The sequence below is a fragment of the Podarcis filfolensis genome (assembly GCF_964270895.1).
Source record: "Podarcis filfolensis genome assembly, chromosome: 10".
In the NCBI taxonomy this organism is placed as follows: domain Eukaryota; kingdom Metazoa; phylum Chordata; class Lepidosauria; order Squamata; family Lacertidae; genus Podarcis; species Podarcis filfolensis.
In genome coordinates, this window is record NC_139612.1 from 17326723 (window position 1) to 17345810 (window position 19088).

At 43.0% G+C, this 19088-nt stretch overlaps 1 protein-coding gene across 5 annotated transcripts in view; it reads left to right on the top strand.

The window, feature by feature from the left end:
- Window positions 1-19088, top strand: part of GRM8 (glutamate metabotropic receptor 8) — a 556355-nt gene that overhangs the window by 447980 nt on the left and 89287 nt on the right. The gene's annotated exons all lie outside the window — the stretch shown is intronic.

A 19088-nucleotide genomic window follows, 5' to 3' on the forward strand; every position in this document is an offset into this window, starting at 1 on the left:
GAGGTGTGGGCCCATGGCACGCCCCCGCGCGGTGACCCCGGGGGAGGTCCTAGTTAACGTGCCTCAGCAGGACTCCTCCCACTGGTGGTCAACCCTTACCGGCCTTCAAGCTGGTTAGCTGTTAGGACCAATGCCTAAGCCAATACCACTCAATTCCTGTAATCAATAAAGTTGTGGCCTAATTTGACCCATTAACTCGAATTCTTGTGTCCTGTGTCTTTATTTCCATGGGGGGAGGCAGGAACATGCCACGCAACCAGACACAGAGAACGAACCAAACACCCCACAGATCAAGGACCTTGAGGAGCAGGTCCCTCCTTGCCCTGAGGATCCCCTTGAGGGATCCTTTGGTGCGCGAACTACTGAAGAACTACTGGAGCTGTCAGAAGAAAAGGAGGAGGTGGGCCCACGACCATTCAGTCCTCAAGAATACCAGCATCCATCCAGAGACGGCATTATTATCAATTTATGATAGGGTGGAAGGTTCACAGGCTATGAAGGACTTGCTCACAAATTTATTGACAGCTGCACAAATTATTATAGCTAGGAAGTAGAAGGGGCAAGCAGGATATAAAATGGAAGAATGATATAAAGAGGTGTGGGATATAGCTATTAAAGATAAATGAACATGTGCCATTAAGGTAAGACGGGGAATATGCAGGAGAAATGATTTTGAGGAGATATGGAGGGTGTTTGTAGAATGCGTACTGTTACAACAGAAAGGGGTCAAACCATCGCAAGAGGTGTTGAAATTTTGGGATGTTGGATAGTTACAATGGAATGGTCTGCGTGGTGGGGTGCACTTTTTACTCTAATTTATTTATGGTTATTACTTTGGCCACCTCATGAGAAGAAAAGACTCCCTGGAAAAGACCCTGATATCCCTGGGTCATGTGGCCAGCATGATTAAGCCACTTCTGGTGAACCAGAGCAGCACATGGAAACACTGTTTACCTTCCCACTGGAGTGGTACCTATTTATCTACTTGCATTTTGATGTGCTTTCGAACTGCTAGGTTGGCAAGAGCAGGGACTGAGCAGCAGGAGCTCACCCCGTCGTAAGGATTTGAACCACCAACCTTCTGATCGGCAAGCCCAAGGCTCTGTGGTTTACACCACAGTGCCACCCAACTGGGGCAGACCCAGGCTAAAGAGCAGCAATGTGGTCTATGGTCCCAGAGTCATTGCTCTGTTTATGAATAAGGGGTCTTCTTAAGAGTTAGCAACCCCCCTGAAACCTCTTCACTACCAGCAGCTGTGGCTGGGGAGTGGTCTGGGTGACCAAAAAAATTATAAGGTCTTCCTCTTGAGCCTTCCAGATGCTGGAAACAACACAGGCCTGTGACTCCTTGTGCCAGATTCTACTTTCTCCATCTTGCCTGAACTCCCTGTGCTGTTCCTTGACTTTCTTTCTGGACCCCACATTTGGACCTAGATTGATTCTCCATGCTTGAGTTTGGTTTGTTTGGAAGGTGCTGCACTTGGGACTCTGCTTATATCTCCTGAGCTTGGGACCCCTAGTGCCTGAGGTCAACCAATTGGAGCGTGGCAGTGACAGTCATTTGTCAGGCCCTGGATGGACTCCCAAAAATATTATTTATTTATTTCATAAAATTTATACACCACTTGATTGTTTACAAAGATCAAAGCTTTTTACAAAAAATATAAAACAAGAAATTCAAGGGGGGCGGAATCACATCCATACTTGAATCTGTACAAAAGTTAGAATACAAAAACAGATTAAAATTACCTCTGTTTTCTAAGCATCTGGGTGGGCTTGTCTAAACAAGAAGAAGTATTAGGATTCTGCTTATTCCTTCTCCCATCCTGAACTCATATCATTTCTAATTTAAGTGAAGCATAAGTAACCCGAGGAACCACTGTATATACCTCACACTTTTCCTTAGGTGGGTGCAATTAATTGTTTGAAGCCAGTCAGGTTTTTTTCATCATGACACTTTCAGAAAACAGAATAAATTAAACATTTTAATCCCTGCTAAGGAACTGAGCAGGCCCGAGAGGGAAGCCTAAGAGATAATACAACGCAGATGGCACAGATATAATCACAACTCACAGCGTATAGGACTGTCAGCGCTCTCCAGTCAGGAAATAATACAGTTCCGTAACAATGCACCAGATTCGTGTTCCCAATCTGGCACAATTACATCTTAAAACTTGAATCAGCACAATCCCTTTCTCTTCTTTCCTGCTACCTAAGGTTTAGCGTTAAGGCTGCTGCAGGAAACGGCGAGGGGAGGTAGGATTTTGCCACACGAAGCTCAGCATCCCAATTTTTGAAGTTCAGAAATTCTCTTGAACTGCAGGTGCTCCGAAGGCTTTAAATATTTTTTTCTTTGTGGTCAAACTTAAAGCTTTCCTTGTTAGGTCGAATCGCAGTTATAAAGATGAATGTATTGCCAAGAATGTTGTTTTTGTTTCAAGCATTGCAAATAATGGAAAAAATGGATTGTTTCAAGAAGTGGCAAAAAGATATATCTAAATTTGTCTGGCAGGGCAAGAGGCCCAGAATTAAATTTAAGATATTAACGGATTCAAAGGAAAGAGGGGGGTTTGCCCTGCCAGACTTTAAACTTTATTATGAAGCGGCAGCTTTCTGCTGGCTGAAAGAATGGCTACTTCTTGAAAACACAGACATTTTGGATTTGGAAGGTTTTAATAACATTTTTGGGTGGCATGCATATTTGTGGTATGACAAGGTTAAAGCACATAAAAGTTTTAAAAACCATATTGTCAGAAAAGCACTATTAAATGTTTGGATTAGATATAAAGATTTGCTGGAAAATAAAACTCCAAGGTGGCTGTCGCCAATGGAAGCTAAGGCAGTTAAAAAGTTAAACATGGAGTCGAAGTGGCCAAAATACTGGGAAATCTTGGAAAAGGAAGGGGATAAATTGAGATTGCAGAGTTTTGAGAAATTAAAAGGGAAGGTGAGAGATTGGCTGCACTATCATCAAATAAATGAAGCGTTTAAATTGGACAGTAAAATTGGCTTCCAGGTGGAAAAATCAAAATTGGAGACAGAATTGTTAGAACCCAGTACTAAGAATTTGTCAAAAATGTACAATTTGCTGCTGAAATGGAATACACAAGACGAAACGGTTAAATCAGCTATGATTAAATGGGCTCAGGACATTGGTCATAATATTTTGTTTGCTGACTGGGAGAAGTTGTGGACCACCGGGATGAAATTTACGGCATGTAATGCTCTGAGAGAAAACATTATGAAAATGATATATAGGTGGTACATAACCCCAGTCAAGCTTGCAAAGATTTACCACTTGCCTGATAATAAATGTTGGAAATGTAAAGAAAAGGAGGGTACATTCTTTCACCTTTGGTGGACGTGCCCGAAGATTAAGGCATTCTGGGAAATGATCTATAATGAACTTAAAAAGGTATTTAAATATACTTTCCCTAAGAAACCAGAGGCCTTTCTCTTGGGCATTGTCGGACAGGGGGTGTTAAAGACGGATATAACTTTCTTTTTGTACGCTACAACAGCAGCTAGAATAATTATTGCAAAGTACTGGAAGACACAAGAACTACCCACACTGGAAGAATGGCAGATGAAGGTGATAGATTACATGGGCCTGGCAGAAATGACGAGCAGAATCCGAAACCAGGGAAGAGAAGCAGCGCAAGAAGAATGGAAAAAGTTCAAGGACTATTTAAAGAAATACTACAAAATCAATGAAAGTTAGAATGATGTTGGACTGGAAAGTAAACGGTTACTATTAGTAAGGGTCAAGACAAGGAGAATAAGGAAAGATTAAATTTAAACTAAAATAAGGGAAGATTTGCTGAGTAATTGATAAGAATTTGGAATACAGAAAAGGGAGGCATGAGGAAGTCGGGGAAGAAAGGTATAAGAAATTAAGATATGAAATGGTACATGTTTTTTTGTTTTGTTTTTGTTTATGTCTGTTTATGTATTTGTTATATGTTTGTTACTGTTATAAAAACCTTTAATAAAAAAATATTTTTTAAAAAAAAAATAAATATTTTTTTCTTTGAGATTCTCAAAACAGAGCATCTCACATATGTTGCTGCGTCACCTGGCAGGGTGTGCTTCTCACACGCTGTGCTACTTCTAACCAAGAGGTAGGTGTGAATTGCTTTTAACTCAGCAGGTTTGGCCTTGCCCTTTTAAATTGGCTCAGAGTTGACCAGTTCTGGGCCTCGTTTTCGACGCACATTTCTTCCTTTCTAGCAGAAAGCGAAGAGACCTATCACTAATTAGCCGTTTGGACTAATTTGGCATCCTGGGCACAATCTGCTGGTTTCTCTGCCCTCTTCACCAGAACATACAGATGACCACCCAGTTATGTATACACTCCATCCTGCTTGACACTAAACAGTGTGTGCATTCACGTATAGTGTTAAACCATGATTCAGTACTGCAGTACTCGCTTGCTGCCTCCACTGCTTAAGGATAAGCTCTGGTTTAGGAGGGGCCACTAGGGGCGCATCAGAAGATGGCTGACAATAACATCTCTCCGACCCACATGAGGTAATTTGGAGGCTGTGATGGGAGTAAAAAGCCTCCCTACCCCCCCCCCCAGGATTGTGGAGTGGGACTGCCCTTGCCTGCTGTGCCCTATACCACCCCCGAATTTGTGGGGATGGGGGCACTAGGCACAATGCCCTCCTGTGGGATTTCGGCGCTTCTGGACACCGTCTCTGATCCGCGCCACTAGCTGCAAGAACTTCAAAAGAAACAATTTGGATGAAGCGAATGCACATATTTCAAGGAAGAAGGGGGAGTAAAGACTGCTAACAGAAGAGATCTCTGATAAAACAAGAAGAGTCGAAGGAGCAAGTATAAATCATGAGAAGATACGCCAAGACTCGGTATGGCAAAGGGACTGATGGGGGAGGGGAAAAAAACCTTCCTTTCTTTCTTTTATGTGATTAAACAAGAACCCCCCCCCCAAGTCAGAAATGTCGTTTTAAGGACTTAAGCTGTGGATTTAAGGCTGTGTGGAGATAAACTTCCGAACCAAAGCATGTTTTGAGAAGAGCGTGGAATGTATAAGGGCTTTGGAATGACGCAGTTAAAAGTGCCGTCGCCATATTGGGAAGTTCTGTCGGAGGACTTAAGTCTGGGAGGAGAAATAGAGCTGTTTTTATATTATGGGTGAAACTCCTTAAAGGGACTTAAGAACGACAGTTCTGTAATTAAAGATCGAGAAAGTGATGTTATCTATGAAGGCGATGATATATGGAAACCATCTCGATTTGAGGATTGGAAGAACGGAAAAATTCACACAGGATTATTATTGGTGTTTATTGGCTTAAGGAGACTATCAGAAGAAAAGAAAAAAGAGAAAATATATGAACAAGAGGTGATGTGGAAACAGCAAGATAAGACTGGATAGAATTATGAACTTTGTTTGGACTGATTTGGACATTAATGCAGTAGCAAGAAGATGATCAGAATCCCCCTTCGGATCTTGAAATATGGGTCCCCTCAACAAAATTTAAAATTCGGCTTTGTAATTCGGAATTTATGTGATGTGATGTGATGTGATTTGATTTGATTGGCCAGTTAATAAAAAATATTTTTTTAAAAAAAGGATAAGCTCTGGTTTTGTTAAACAAGGTAGATTCATAACCTATGGATGACAGTTTGTGTGTCCTAGCAGTGTTTGTTTTAAAGCATGATATCTGATTCGTCCACAGATCTCAGCCAGAATTCCCTCCTCATAAGCTCTTTTGCTGTCTGTGTAGTAGTAGTAGTAGTAGTAGTAGTAGTATTTATACATACATACATACATACATACATACATACATACCCTGCTCATCTGGCTGGGTTTCCCCAACCACTCTGGGCAGCTCCCAGCAGAAAATTAAAAACACAATAAAACATCAGACATTAAAAATTTCCCTAAACAGGGATATCTTCTAAAAGTCAGATACAGTGGTACCTTGGGTTACAGACGCTTCAGGTTACAGATCTGCTAACCCAGAAATAGTACCTTGGGTTAAGAACTTTGCTTCAGGATGAGAACAGAAATCGTGCTCCGGTGGCACGTCGGCAGTGGGAGGCCCCATTAGCTAAAGTGGTGCTTCAGGTTAAGAACAATTTCAGGTTAAGAATGGACCTCCAGAACGAATTAAGTTCTTAATCTGAGGTACCACTGTAGTTGTTTATTTCCTTGACATCTGATGGGAGGGCGTTCCACAGGGCGGGCGAGAAGGCCCTCTGCCTGGTTCCCTCACTTCTCACAGTGAGGGAACTGCCAGAAGGCCCTCGGAGCTGGACCTCAGTGTCCGGGCTGAACAATGGAGGTGGAGACGTAGAGGAGAAGGGAAGGGAGATATATGGACCCCAAGGCATTGTTTGATCTTGCTGCAGCTCATATACTTAGCACTAAACCAAGGTTTAACACAGGGCTGGCCTGCCCATGAGCTGAAGTGAGGCAGTTGCCTCAGGAGAGCAGGCTCCAGAAAATCAGCAGATCCTCCTCTTGCTGAGCCTCATACCCTCTTCCAATGGCGATGCTCTGCAAGTGCTTTCCTCTGGGGCAGTGCTTGTGGGGCCTCACACGCCCCATCCTGAGGTGAGGGTGCAACAGGGGCAGGGAGGGCACAGGGCACAGGGGCAGATCTTTGGGGAGGGGAGGGGAGGGCCATTTTGCCTCCTGGAAACTCCTTTTGCTAGAAGCAGTAGCCCAGGGGACTTAAGTACATTCTTGTATGCAACATATCGTCTGACCCTTAGTTACATGTTTCATTCTTAAGGAAGAATTCTCTGTTGGTTTTTAGAAAACTCTGAAATATATATATTTTTTATTTTTTATTTTTTAAAAAATAATATTTATTACTTTTCCAACAATTTAAGCAAAACAAAACAAACAATACAGTACAATACAAAAACACTACATAATATAACATAAAAACACTACATAACACTAACACACACTAACAAAATAAAAACAATTTAAAACACACCAAACAATTTCAATATCTTATCTTTCATTCACTTATTTCAGCGACCTCCTCGCACCTCCCTTTTTGTATTCCACTTCTATTAATTCTTTCAGCAATTCCTTTCCATCTTCCTCTGTTTTCTATCCTATAATTATCTTAACATTTCTAACCTTATTTTTTCCTTTAATACTCTAATAATCTAATTATACTTAGTTCCTTATCACATTTCTACTAAAGCCATATAACTTCATTTCCACATTTTTCTAACATTCATTAATTTTACAGTATTTCTGTAAATAGTCTTTAAACTTTTTCCAGTCTTCTTCCACCGACTCTTCTCCCTGGTCTCGGTTTCTGCCAGTCATTTCCGCCAGTTCCATATAGTCCATCAACTTCATCTGCCATTCTTCCCGGGTGGGTAAATCTTGTGTCTTCCAATACTTCGCGATGAGAATTCTTGCTGCTGTTGTTGCATACATAAAGTTCTATCCTTCTTTGGCACCAATTGGCCGACCATGCCCAGGAGAAAGGCCACTGGTTTCTTCGGGAAGGTATATTTAAATACCTTTTTCATTTCATTATAAATCATCTCCCAGAATGTCTTAATCCTTCGGCATGTCCACCAAAGGTGAAAGAATGTACCTTCAGTCTCATTACATTTCCAACATTTATTATCGGGCAAATGGTAAATTTTTGCAAGCTTGACTGGTGTCATGTACCATCTATAAATCATTTTCATTAAATTTTATCTTAAGGCATTACATATATATATATATTTAAATACGAAAATTCTGGTCAGCTTTTTATGGTATAGTGGTACCTCGGGTTACAGACGCTTCAGGTTACAGACTCCACTAACCCAGAAATAGTACCTCGGGTTAATAACATTACCTCAGGATGAGAACAGAAATCATGCTCCGGCGGCGTGGCAGCAGCAGGAGGCCCCATTAGCTAGAACAAATTAAGTTCTTAACCCGAGGTATTGCTGTATTTGTTTTGTTTTATTATGCTGGCACTGTTTTCAGTTACTGCCTCTCTTACACCTGTATTTTTTAGAAGTGTTGATTTACATTATGGTTTTATTTGTTGTGAGCCACCTTGGAAGGCAGAAGCTTTTAATACTGAAATAAATAAAATAAAAAATAAAGTGGCTGCTTTATAGTCTTGCGCTAATTTCAATATTCCATCCCTAATGGGATTAACTTCACCGGAATTATTTCAAAAGGCTTAATTCCAGAAAAGGCCACAAGGCATCATCTCTCGTTTTGGATCAGAGACAGGATAATGTTTTCCATTGATAAGCTTAAACCTGTGGCCTAATAAGTTCTTTGAAGGCATGGCATGGCAAATTAAGATGTCTTTTTAAATGCTTTATTGATAGTTTGCATATGACTTTGGGTATTAATATCCCTGCAACAAGCGCAGCAAATAGTTTTCTTGTTACACTGAACAATAATCCATTGACAGTTGCTCTAATTACCAAGGATTAAGACAGTAAAGAATAGTAATGATTTCTTATCCCTCCATTTCCAATCTGTAAATAGTTTGCTAACCCCAACATCTCAACTTTAATGGTTTTGCTGCTTATGGATGAGATTTCTCTGCAGACTCTATCTGATGGTTGAGAATGAATACAATTTATTATGCAGAAAGGGTGTGAGGGATACTGTAATGATACTAGGGATACAGTCAAATGTAAGCCACACTAAATGCATTTTTGAGCAGCCCTTTGCAAGATCAGATTGCATGCTTTGCATGGCTTTGCTATGGAAATGCTACAACAACTGTATAACTGAAGGATGTACCTGAAGCAGCGTCTCCACCCCCATTGTTCTGCCCGGATACTGAGGTCCAGAGCCGAAGGCCTTCTGGCGGTTCCCTCCCTGTGAGAAGTGAGGTTACAGGGAACCAGGCAGAGGGCCTTCTTGGTAGTGGCTCCTGCCCTGTGCAGCGCCCTCCCATCAGATGTCAAGGAAATAAACAACTATCTGACTTTTAGAAGATATCTGAAGGCAGCCCTGTTTAGGGAAGTTGTTAATGTTTGATCATGTTTTTAATATTCTGTTGGGAGCCGCCCAGAGTGGCTGGGGAAACCCAATCAGATGTTGTGGGGGTATAAATAATAAATTGATGATGATGATGATGATGATGAAGCAAAGCAGGTAGGGATGATCCTGCTAGCTAGGGATCAGCTAGAGTTGTAGGCCAAAAACATTGGGAGGGCCAAGTTTGAGGAAGCCCGTGATAGACTAATCATGAACCTAAACAGGATTTTAAAAAATCAGAATCAAAAACATAAGCCATTCTTTAGCTTTAATAAATAATTTTAGAAATAGAAAAACTGAATATTACTAGTACTTTCACTACCATGCCTTTCTATAATGCAAGCGATTAAATAAATACCCTGAAATTATTACTATTTTGTTTACTTACTTTTATCTATTAAATTTCTATACCGCCCTTCATCAGGGGACCAGTAAAGGTAAAGGTAAAGGTACCCCGGCCCGTACGGGCCAGTCATGTCCGACTCTAGGGTTGCGCGCTCATCTCGCTCAAGAGGCCGTGAGCCGGCGCTGTCCGAAGACACTTCCAGGTCACGTGGCCAGCGTGACGAAGCTGCAGCTGGCGAGCCAGCACCAGCACAGCACACGGAAATGCCGTTTACCTTCCCGCTATAAAGGGGTACCTATTTATCTACTTGCACTTAAGAGTGCTTTCGAACTGCTAGGTGGGCAGGAGCTGGGACCGAACGACGGGAGCTCACCCCGCCACAGGGATTCGAACTGCCGACCATACGATCGGCAAGTCCTAGGCACTGAGGTTTTACCCACAGTGCCACCCCTTCATCAGGGGATCAGAGGGTGGTTTAAAACATAAAAACACAAAAATACATAGTAACGAACAAACTCAATGTGCATTTCACACGGGGCAGAGATTTATCAGAGTATGACATAGAAACAGCTAGTGAGTGTTTAAGGGTTGCCAAGGTGGTACAATCATCTTCTTGGCTTTGCCTTGGCACCATATTTTGCAAGTGGACTTTCTAATCACAGCAGTGCAGGATTTCGAGTCACCTTCCCACGCGTTGGCCATCAATCCCAGGTGATTGTTGGGGCTGCCCTGCCTCTGCATAATCTTTTGCCTTTCCTGTTGTCTTGCTCTTTAAGAAGTTATCCAGCAGCAAGGTTCCTGTTCATCTCTTATCTGATGTTTTCTCCAATGCAAAGCCTGGTTATCTCCCTATTTAAATCAATAAGGAACAATGCTTTCATTGATTTAAATAAGAGCATTTAGACTGCAATCGCATGCTCAGTTGCGTCGGAGTGAAGCACATTGAAATCAGTGTGGCTTGTGTCTGAGCATGGATGGAGGAGCATTTTGTGTTGGTCTAATTTGGGCTAATGTAAAGATTGAATAGGGACGTGGGTGGCGCTGTGGTCCAAACCACAGAGCCTAGGACTTGCCGATCGGAAGGTCTGCGGTTCGAATCCCTGTGATGGGGTGAGCTCCCATTGTTCGGTCTCAGCTCCTGCCAACCTAGGAGTTCGAAAGCACGTCAAAGTGCAAGTAGATAAATAGGTACCGCTCCGGTGGGAAGGTAAACGGCGTTTCTGTGCGCTGCTCTGGTTCGCCAGAAGCAGCTTAGTCATGCTGGCCACATGACCCGGAAGCTGTCTGCAGACAAACACTGGCTCCCTCAGGCTACAGAGCAAGATGAGCGTGCAAGCCCAGAGTCATCCACGACTGGACTTAACGGTCAGGGGTACCTTTACCTTTACCTTTACCTTTACAGACTGAATGCAATTAATTATTCTTTGGATTTCACACGTTTCTAAATTCTATGATAACATTTTCCAGCCCAAAACTTTATCAAGGTGCATTAATGGATTTAGGGTAAAACACGTTTTGAAATGCACACACGGAACTTAATTGTGTACTCTAAAAAAATTACCGTATTTTTCCCTCTATAACACGCAGATTTTTTCTCCTAAAAAGGAAGGGGAAATGTCTGTGCGTGTTATTGAGCGAATGTGTGGTCCCTGGAGCCAAATGGCAAAAAAAATCAGGCAAAAATCAAATCGCGCGTCTCGGAGAAGGGAAACCTGAAAAGAGGAAGTGGCTGCTTTCCTGCATTCTGCCTCAGGGTCTTACTGCCCACCCTCCTCTGTTTCCTTGCTGTGTTTGCTCAAACGGAACAAAGAGCAGGGAAAGCCCCTCCCCTCCAGGCAAGCAGTGGGGAAAGCAGAGTGTCGTCTCTGTGCTCCGGTGCTGCTGAAAACATGCAGGAGGGAGGGAGGGAGGGAGGGAGGGAGGAGAGAGAGAGAGAGAGAGAGAGAGAGAGAGAGAGAGAGAGAGAGAGCTGGCTGGCTGGCTTGGGTGGGTAGGTGAGGGAAAACTTTTGCCTTCCTTTCCTCCCTCCCGTTATACCCCTCTCCTGCATTCTTAGCCAGCTGCTTCTCTGCACACCCCTCTCGTGCTCCTTGTCCATTCTGTATTTTTCCTTCCTTCCCCACTTAAAATGTGGTTAAAAAGCATGGATCCACATGGATACTCAGGATCTTTGCATTGGGTCACCCCAAATTCACCATCAGATCACATAGCATGTCCATGGCTACAGCCTGCCCCCCCAAAATCACACACGCACTGTTGCCTGGGGCTGCAATGGTGCAAAAATGTGGTTAAAAAGCATGGATCCACATGGATCCTCAGGATCTTTGCATTGGGTCACCCCAAATTCACCATCAGATCACATAGCATGTCCATGGCTACAGCCTGCCCCCCCCAAATCACGCACCCACTGTTGCCTGGGGCTGCAATGGTGCAAAAACGTGGTTACAAAACATGGATCCTCAGGATCTTTGCATTGGGTCACCCCAAATTCACCATCAGAGCACATAGCATGTCCATGGCTACAGCCTGCCCCCCCCAAAATCACACACCCACTGTTGCCTGGGGCTGCAATGGTGCAAAAACGTGGTTACAAAGCATGGATCCACAGGGATTCTCAGAATTTTTGCATTGGGTCACCCCAAATTCACCATCAGATCACATGTCTGTGGCCACAGCATGAAGCACAAAAATGATACATCCACTGTTTCATTCAGAATGTTTTTTCCCTTGTTTTCCTCCTCTAAAAACGATGTGCGTGTTATGGTCAGGTGCGTGTTATCGAGCGAAAAATACGGTATATGTGTGCAGAAATAGGACAGAATGGACTTAGAATAAAAGCAGATGCAAAATGGACCTGGGACAAAAATAGACTGATCAGTTAATCCCTAAACTAAAGATTTATGTGATTGTACTGCACAAGATGCTGGAACTCCAAAAAATGGTATGCAGGGCAACTGTGGTTGTGGCAAGCGATAAACCATTGATGAAGACCCTTTGGACAGCAGGATTTGAAGTGAAGCGTTGGTTCTTCTCTCCATCAGGACTGAGTGGGTGGGATGTTATCTGAGACCTCTTCTCTGATTTGTCATTTATCGGGCACAATATTGTTGTACAGGTGGCAAAAAAGTACGCTAAATCCCCTCTCTATTGTATGTATGCTTTCAAAGTCCCTGTCTGTAATCTAGCACTGGTCATTGTCGGAGGAAAGATCTTCAGTTTCATAGATCATCTACTTTACATCTTAATCCTAAATCTGTAAACCGCTTAGAGGTTTCATTTACAGTGAAGCAGTATACAGATATTGTTAAAGAAATGAAATGAAAAAGAAGTGGAAATTATTTAAAGCAAAGCTTTATTGATTTTTGTGCAATAAGATCCCAAGCAGGTACCTTTCTGCAATGTCTGGCACACTCATTTGAGAGCGGGCTAGAATTCTATGCTAGAAGAATCTTTTAGAGCCACCAAGTCAAAATGAGCATCTCTTTTATACTGTTCTGATAATAGATCCTGGCTTTGTCTATACCAATTCTAATAGCTGTTGGAGGACAATCATTTTCTATTTTCAATCCCGTATTGAAAAGCATTCTTCTGTTTGTGGGTTTGCATTGATAATAGCTTCATTTATCACGAAACTGGACGCAGCACACTTTTATCTGCCAGTGTACCAGTCTCTAATTAGAATGCTTTAGTTCCACTTAGTTGTTTATCATTCTTTCTTTGGCATTCTGTCTTTAAAATGAGCTCTAAATTTTAGAAGTTTCCCTTTCCATTTAAACCTATTATATCAGTCTCTGTTAAATGCACAATAGAGGTAAGCAGATTAGCAACTATCCATATATATATTTAAGATTGTTTTTGGGGCACCTTAGTACTGTACATTCATATCAGTGCTCTTCTTTTTTCTGTTTCATCTACCACTGTAATTTAATTTATCTACATCAGACAATTTTGTGGCTGCGTTTAACAGCTAATTAAAAAGGAAAGCAATCCAGGTTTGGGGAGGGGGGAATCCCTGGCACTCAAACTGATTATAGAAATTAATGATAATGACAGATGAGGCTATAAACCACAGCAGACTCTCAATATGGCTTCATATTTGAAGCAATTTTTATTTTGATCTGCGCAGCGTTCAAGGATCACATGCTGGTCCAAAATCATTATTGCCTGCTTTTGAAGGAGTTACCCTTCCTTAACCGAGTTGCTTTTCTCTGAATTAAATCTAGGCATCTGGCTTTTTGATGGCATGGATTATGAATATTAGAACTAAAAGTATTTGGAGGCCTCGTTACTTGGAGTTTATTTCATCAGTAGGATGAGCTCAATGACATCGACACTAACAGCCCTGAATTTTCTAAGCACATCATGGCATGACACAATGCAATGGACAAAGGCATCACCTCCCCCATTAGGACATCACAAAGCTAGTTTCCAAACTTAGTACAAATAAGAGATGACAGAGCTGAGAGTGACTCAGGAGAAATGGACCATCTCAAGGGATTGCTGTATGCTGTGGAGTCAGCAGTTTTGTCCAGCATCCTTTTCTAGTAAGAATGTGATTCGGTCAGCATAATGTAGGAGACCTGCTTTGCCTCACACAGATGATAGTTAAAGCAGTGTTTTCTGTGCTGCTTGGTGTGCCATTGCAGCATGCCACAAAAGTTGTGCTCCTTTTTGTTGACGAAACTAAGCATTATACAAGTTGGCATATACACAGTACACCACTACGGGCGATATTTTGAAAATGTTTGATGAGTCTTGTTTCAGTTGATCTAAATTTATTGACAAATTAACAAGAATGAAACAATTGTTTTGTTTCAGTTGATCTAAATTTATTGACAAATTGACAATAACGAAACAATTGTTTAGTGTGATTGCCCAGAAGTCTATATTTAATTTCTCCTTGGTAGAAGATGTCTTGCAAGTGGTGGGGGGGGGTCTACACTGCCATTGAACACTGTTATTAAAGAATTGTATTTCTGATCTGTTTTTAATACTTTGTAGAAGTTGTTTCACATTGATTACTTGCTCGTACCTTTCACCAGGAATCAAGGAGTAGCCATACATGTGCAAGAGAGAACCAGCTTACGCATGCTTTCTCATTACAGCAGTTTCCTCTGACAGAGAATGCAGGAAACTGCCCCATGCCATTGCCCCATCTAAACCAGTATCATCTAAACTGACTGGCAGCAGCTTTCCAGAGCTTTAGGCAGGAGACCCTTTCTTAATTCTTCCAAGAGATGTCAAAGACTGAACTGCAGGATTCTTTCATGCAAAGCATTTGTTCTGCTCTTTGAAATACAGGCCTTTGCCTGACTTGTCTCTTGGGCAGTGAAAGATTTAGTGGAGGGAGGGCAAATGTACCCTGTAGTGGGCATGTCTCTCTGGTCTAACATGGGACACAGGTGGCGCTATGGTCTAGCCCACTGAGCTTCTTGAGCTTACCAATCAGAAGGTTGGCAGTTCGAATCCCAGCAATGGGGGTGAGCTCCCGTTGCTCTGTCCCAGCTCTTGCCAACTTCGCAGTTCAAAAGCACCCCAGTGCAAGTAGATAAATGGGAACCACTGAGGCGGGAAGATAAATAGCATTTACCTTCACGTGATTTCCATCACGGTGTTCCGTTGCGCCAGAAGCGGTTTAGTCATGCTGGCCACATGACCCAGAAAGCTGTCTGTGGACAAAGGCTGGCTCCCTTGGCCTGAAAGTGAGATGAGCGCTGCAACCCCATAGTCACCTTTGACTGGACTTAACCATCCAGGGGTCCTTTTTTACCTTCTCTGCTCCAGTAGTAGCTGGTGTGGTGGTGTCACATGCCTACCCTGACTTCCCAATGTGGTGTTAGAATTCCTGCTCCATGATTGCAGTCATGGGATTGTTGTCTATCACATGACGGTGTATGTTTTGACTCCACAGAGTGGGAAGTGATGGAGACAGGATGTTTGTGTTACTGTGTTCCGTGAAGTGGGACTATTGTCCTTTGTTCTTTCTTTTTGCTGTCTGATGCTAGAGAGAGAGGGAGCCATGTTGCAGTGCTCTGTGTGTGTTTATATGTAAATAAAGTAGATTACCCAACATGCTGAGTTGCTGAGGTCTGTCATGCAAGCTGCGAAGACTGCGGGTCCCTAAGTATGCCAATGTCTGTTGGCATCGGTCGCTGTGATGTTCGGGCAGAAGAAAGCTTTTGAAGCTCCTGAACGAAGGACTAGGAGAGAGAGAACATGTCAGTTGGGCATGTGTCTCTGCCAGGGTCCTACTCTAGAGTAGAATGAGCTCCTGACATGTTGAAGCTGCTGCCAATAACCAAGACAGAGAGGGGTGCAGTGGCAGGTAGGTTGGTGCAGTGGCAGAGCCAATCTGATGCTTCCACTGCTGCATCCACACTGTGCTGAGCTCTGCATTGCCTCCCCGCTTGGTTAACAGCAACAACCTCCATGTGGGGAAGTCCTGTAAGCCAAGCCACCCCACCCTGCCAACTGCTACCGCCCCGTTTCTTGGGATTCCAGCATTCTCAGCATCCCAATTTGCTATACAGTTGCTGCTGTTGAAATGTACGGAAAGACTTTGGGAAGCTCTGGGATGCCGTTGCTGTAGGAGACTTTGGATGTGCAGTGTGTTACACCTCGACACATTTTCATCCAGCATCCAAAGCAAAACAGCAGTATATTAATTAAAATGCAGCGTCAGACTGTGCTGATAGACTGCTGATAGAGTCTGACATGTTTTTCTCTGTCTCTCTGTCTCTCTAAAAAAAAGGTTACCTACATCTACAGAATGCTGACCAGTGCACTAATGTTAGGCACCTTTGCAGATAAATCAATACGTGTCTGTTGCTGTCAGCCACTGCCTATATCAAATTTCTCAGAGCCGAGTAATTCTCAGAAACATGTGCAATTTCTAGTTTGCTAAAGCTGTGATCCTGTAAGTAAGTCCCAATGAAGTGTGTGGTTTTATACCTATTCAAAGCAGGAGTTGGAAGCTCCATTGATCTATTTGCTAAATTTCTATCCTACCTTTCCAGCAATGATGAGCTTTCCAGAAGGTGGGTGGTTGTTGCCTACTGGGAGGGAGAAAGGGGAAGCAGTGGGGAGGTAGGTGTAGTGTGAACACACCAGTGGAGCCAATCTGGCACTCCTGCCAGTGCATTTGCACTGTGCTAACCTTCCCACTGCCTTGCCCTTTGCCCTCCCAGTGAACAACAGCAACCCACCAGGCAGCTAGTGTAATAATAATAATAATAATATTTTTTTTATTTATGCACCATCCTTCCCAGTTCAAAAAGCAGGCTCAGGGCGGCAAACAACAAATTTAAAACACTTAATTGTAAAAGCAGCATAAAATACAGTATAAAAATATCAATACAGTGGTACCTCGGGATGTGAATGGGATCTGTTCCGGAGCCCCGTTCACATCTCAAACGGAACGCAAGACGCGACGGCGCATCTCCGAGTGCGTTGGTCGTGTTTCGGCGTTTTCGCGCATGCGTGTGACGTAATAATAATAATAATAATAATAATAATAATAATAATAATAATTTATACTCCCACCCATCTGGCTGGGTCTCCCCAGCCACTCTGGGCAGGCTTCCAACAAAATATTAAAATGTAATAACCTATTAAACATTAAAAGCTTCCCTAAACAGGGCTGCCTTCAGATGTCTTCTAAAAGTCTGGTAGTTGTTTTTCTCTTTGACATCTGGTGGAAGGGCGTTCCACAGGGTGGGTGCCACTACCGAGAAGGCCCTCTGCCTGGTTCCCTGTAACTTGGCTTCTCGCAGCGAGGGAACCGCCAGAAGGCCCTCGGTGCTGGACCTCAGTGTCCAGGCAGAATGATGGGGGTGGAGACTGGACCAAGGTATACTGGACCAAGGCCGTTTAGGACTTTAAAGGTCAACAGAACTGGTTTGGTTCCAATGCCTAAGCCAATACCACTCACATTCTGTAACCAATAAAGTTGTGGCCTTTTTTAGCCCATTCACCTAAAATACTGGTGTCAAGTGTCTTTATTCCAACAAAGGGGGAGGGTTTGGGGCCTTGCCTCGCAAGCCTGGATTCACATGAAGTGAAACCAAATGCTGCAGGAGTCTATCTCCCCACTGTCTTAGTAGGCATGCAAGCTCAGGACTTTGCTCGGGCTTGTTTCAGCTCACTCACACAGCGCTGAACTGTGGTTGAGAATTAGGTGCAAACTGGAGCAGTGAGTTCTCTAGCCAAATACAAACTTGGAACTGAGATTCCCTCATTCATCTCCAGTGATTTCCCCCAGCTTCACAATTGGACATTATAGAAATGAATTTATTTATTGATATAATGCGTTTGTGTGGCGACCCAATAACATGCATTCTCTGGGCGGCTCCCCAAAATTAAAGAGATAAAATATAACATTGAAAATGCAACAGAAAGCCATAAAAGCAGCATTAAAATGGTTCTTTCTGGCAGATCTACAGCAAAATAGAAAATGTAAAATTGTGAATCCCAGATCTATAAAAAACACAAGTTGTTATAAAAAGTGAATAAAAAGGTCTTCGTAAGGATGAAGTGCTTCCTGTTTCATTTCTTATGCCATATGTGAACATTCTTAGTTCATTATGTTTCTTTCTAGGTATGTCTTCTGGCTAATAGGCACTAAATTGAGCTCTCATGTGTGTTCAAGCTCCTTCAGTCTTTCAGAAATATTTGCCTCATAGGTGACTGTTCATTACCGAAGCTGCTCCATTTGACCATTTTCCTTGTTACAGGGAGTGAAGGAGGAATATTTTCTTAGGGAGATAGTGTTACATAATAATGTATGTTAAATAAATATGACTGTGGACAGAGTAAATGGTATTCTCTCTTTTATTCTCTCCCCCTCCTCGTTATTTCCTTGACTAATTACGGCTCTAATGGAGTGTAGGCTCAAAGTGATTATGGGACATATTTAGAGAAATTCTATAGGAAATGTAATTTTCAGCAATTCTCTCCCTCCCTCCTCCCCTATAGATATCTTGAAAGGCAAATGCCTCTTTGTGTCAAACAGAAATTATCACATGGTACTTTGAGAAAATGATGGTGGTACCTGTTCATATCAGGTGAGGGGAATATGACTCTGCTAGCCACCAGGCAAGGGCTTTCCCCACCTGCCTTGCCCAACCCTCCAGCCTCTGGGAGCTGTTTCCAGAGAAAGAATTGGAGGAGAAATGGGACTCTCTGCTGACCAGGCAAGGACTTGTTCCACCTGCCTTGCCCCACCTTACCCTATGATGTTGCCTTATTCTTTTTGATAAGACTGTAAAATTACATGTCTGTTTCAAGAGCACTGGTTTGACAAACAGAAACAAAGTGGATTTTTTTTGTGGAGGGGGATTTTGGGGTCGCCCCAAGTCACTCTTTAATCAAGTTTTAGTGTTCCTTGTCCCTTAAAAGGTAAAGGGACCCCTGACCATTAGGTCCAGTCATGGCCGACTCTGGGGTTGTGGCGCTCATCTCGCTTTATTAGCCGAGATGTTGCCAGCATGACTAAACTGCTTCTGGCAAACCAGAGCAGAGCACGGAAATGCCGTTTACCTTCCCGCCAGAGTGGTACCTATTTATCTACTTGCACTTTGTACTTTCTAACTGCTAGGTTGGCAGGAGCAGGGGCCGAGCAACGGGAGCTCACCCCGTTGCGGGGATTTGAACGGCCGACCTTCTGATCGGCAAGCCCTAGGCTCTGTGGTTTAACCCACAGCACCACCCGCGTCCCACACCTTGTCCCTTACTGGATAGGAAATT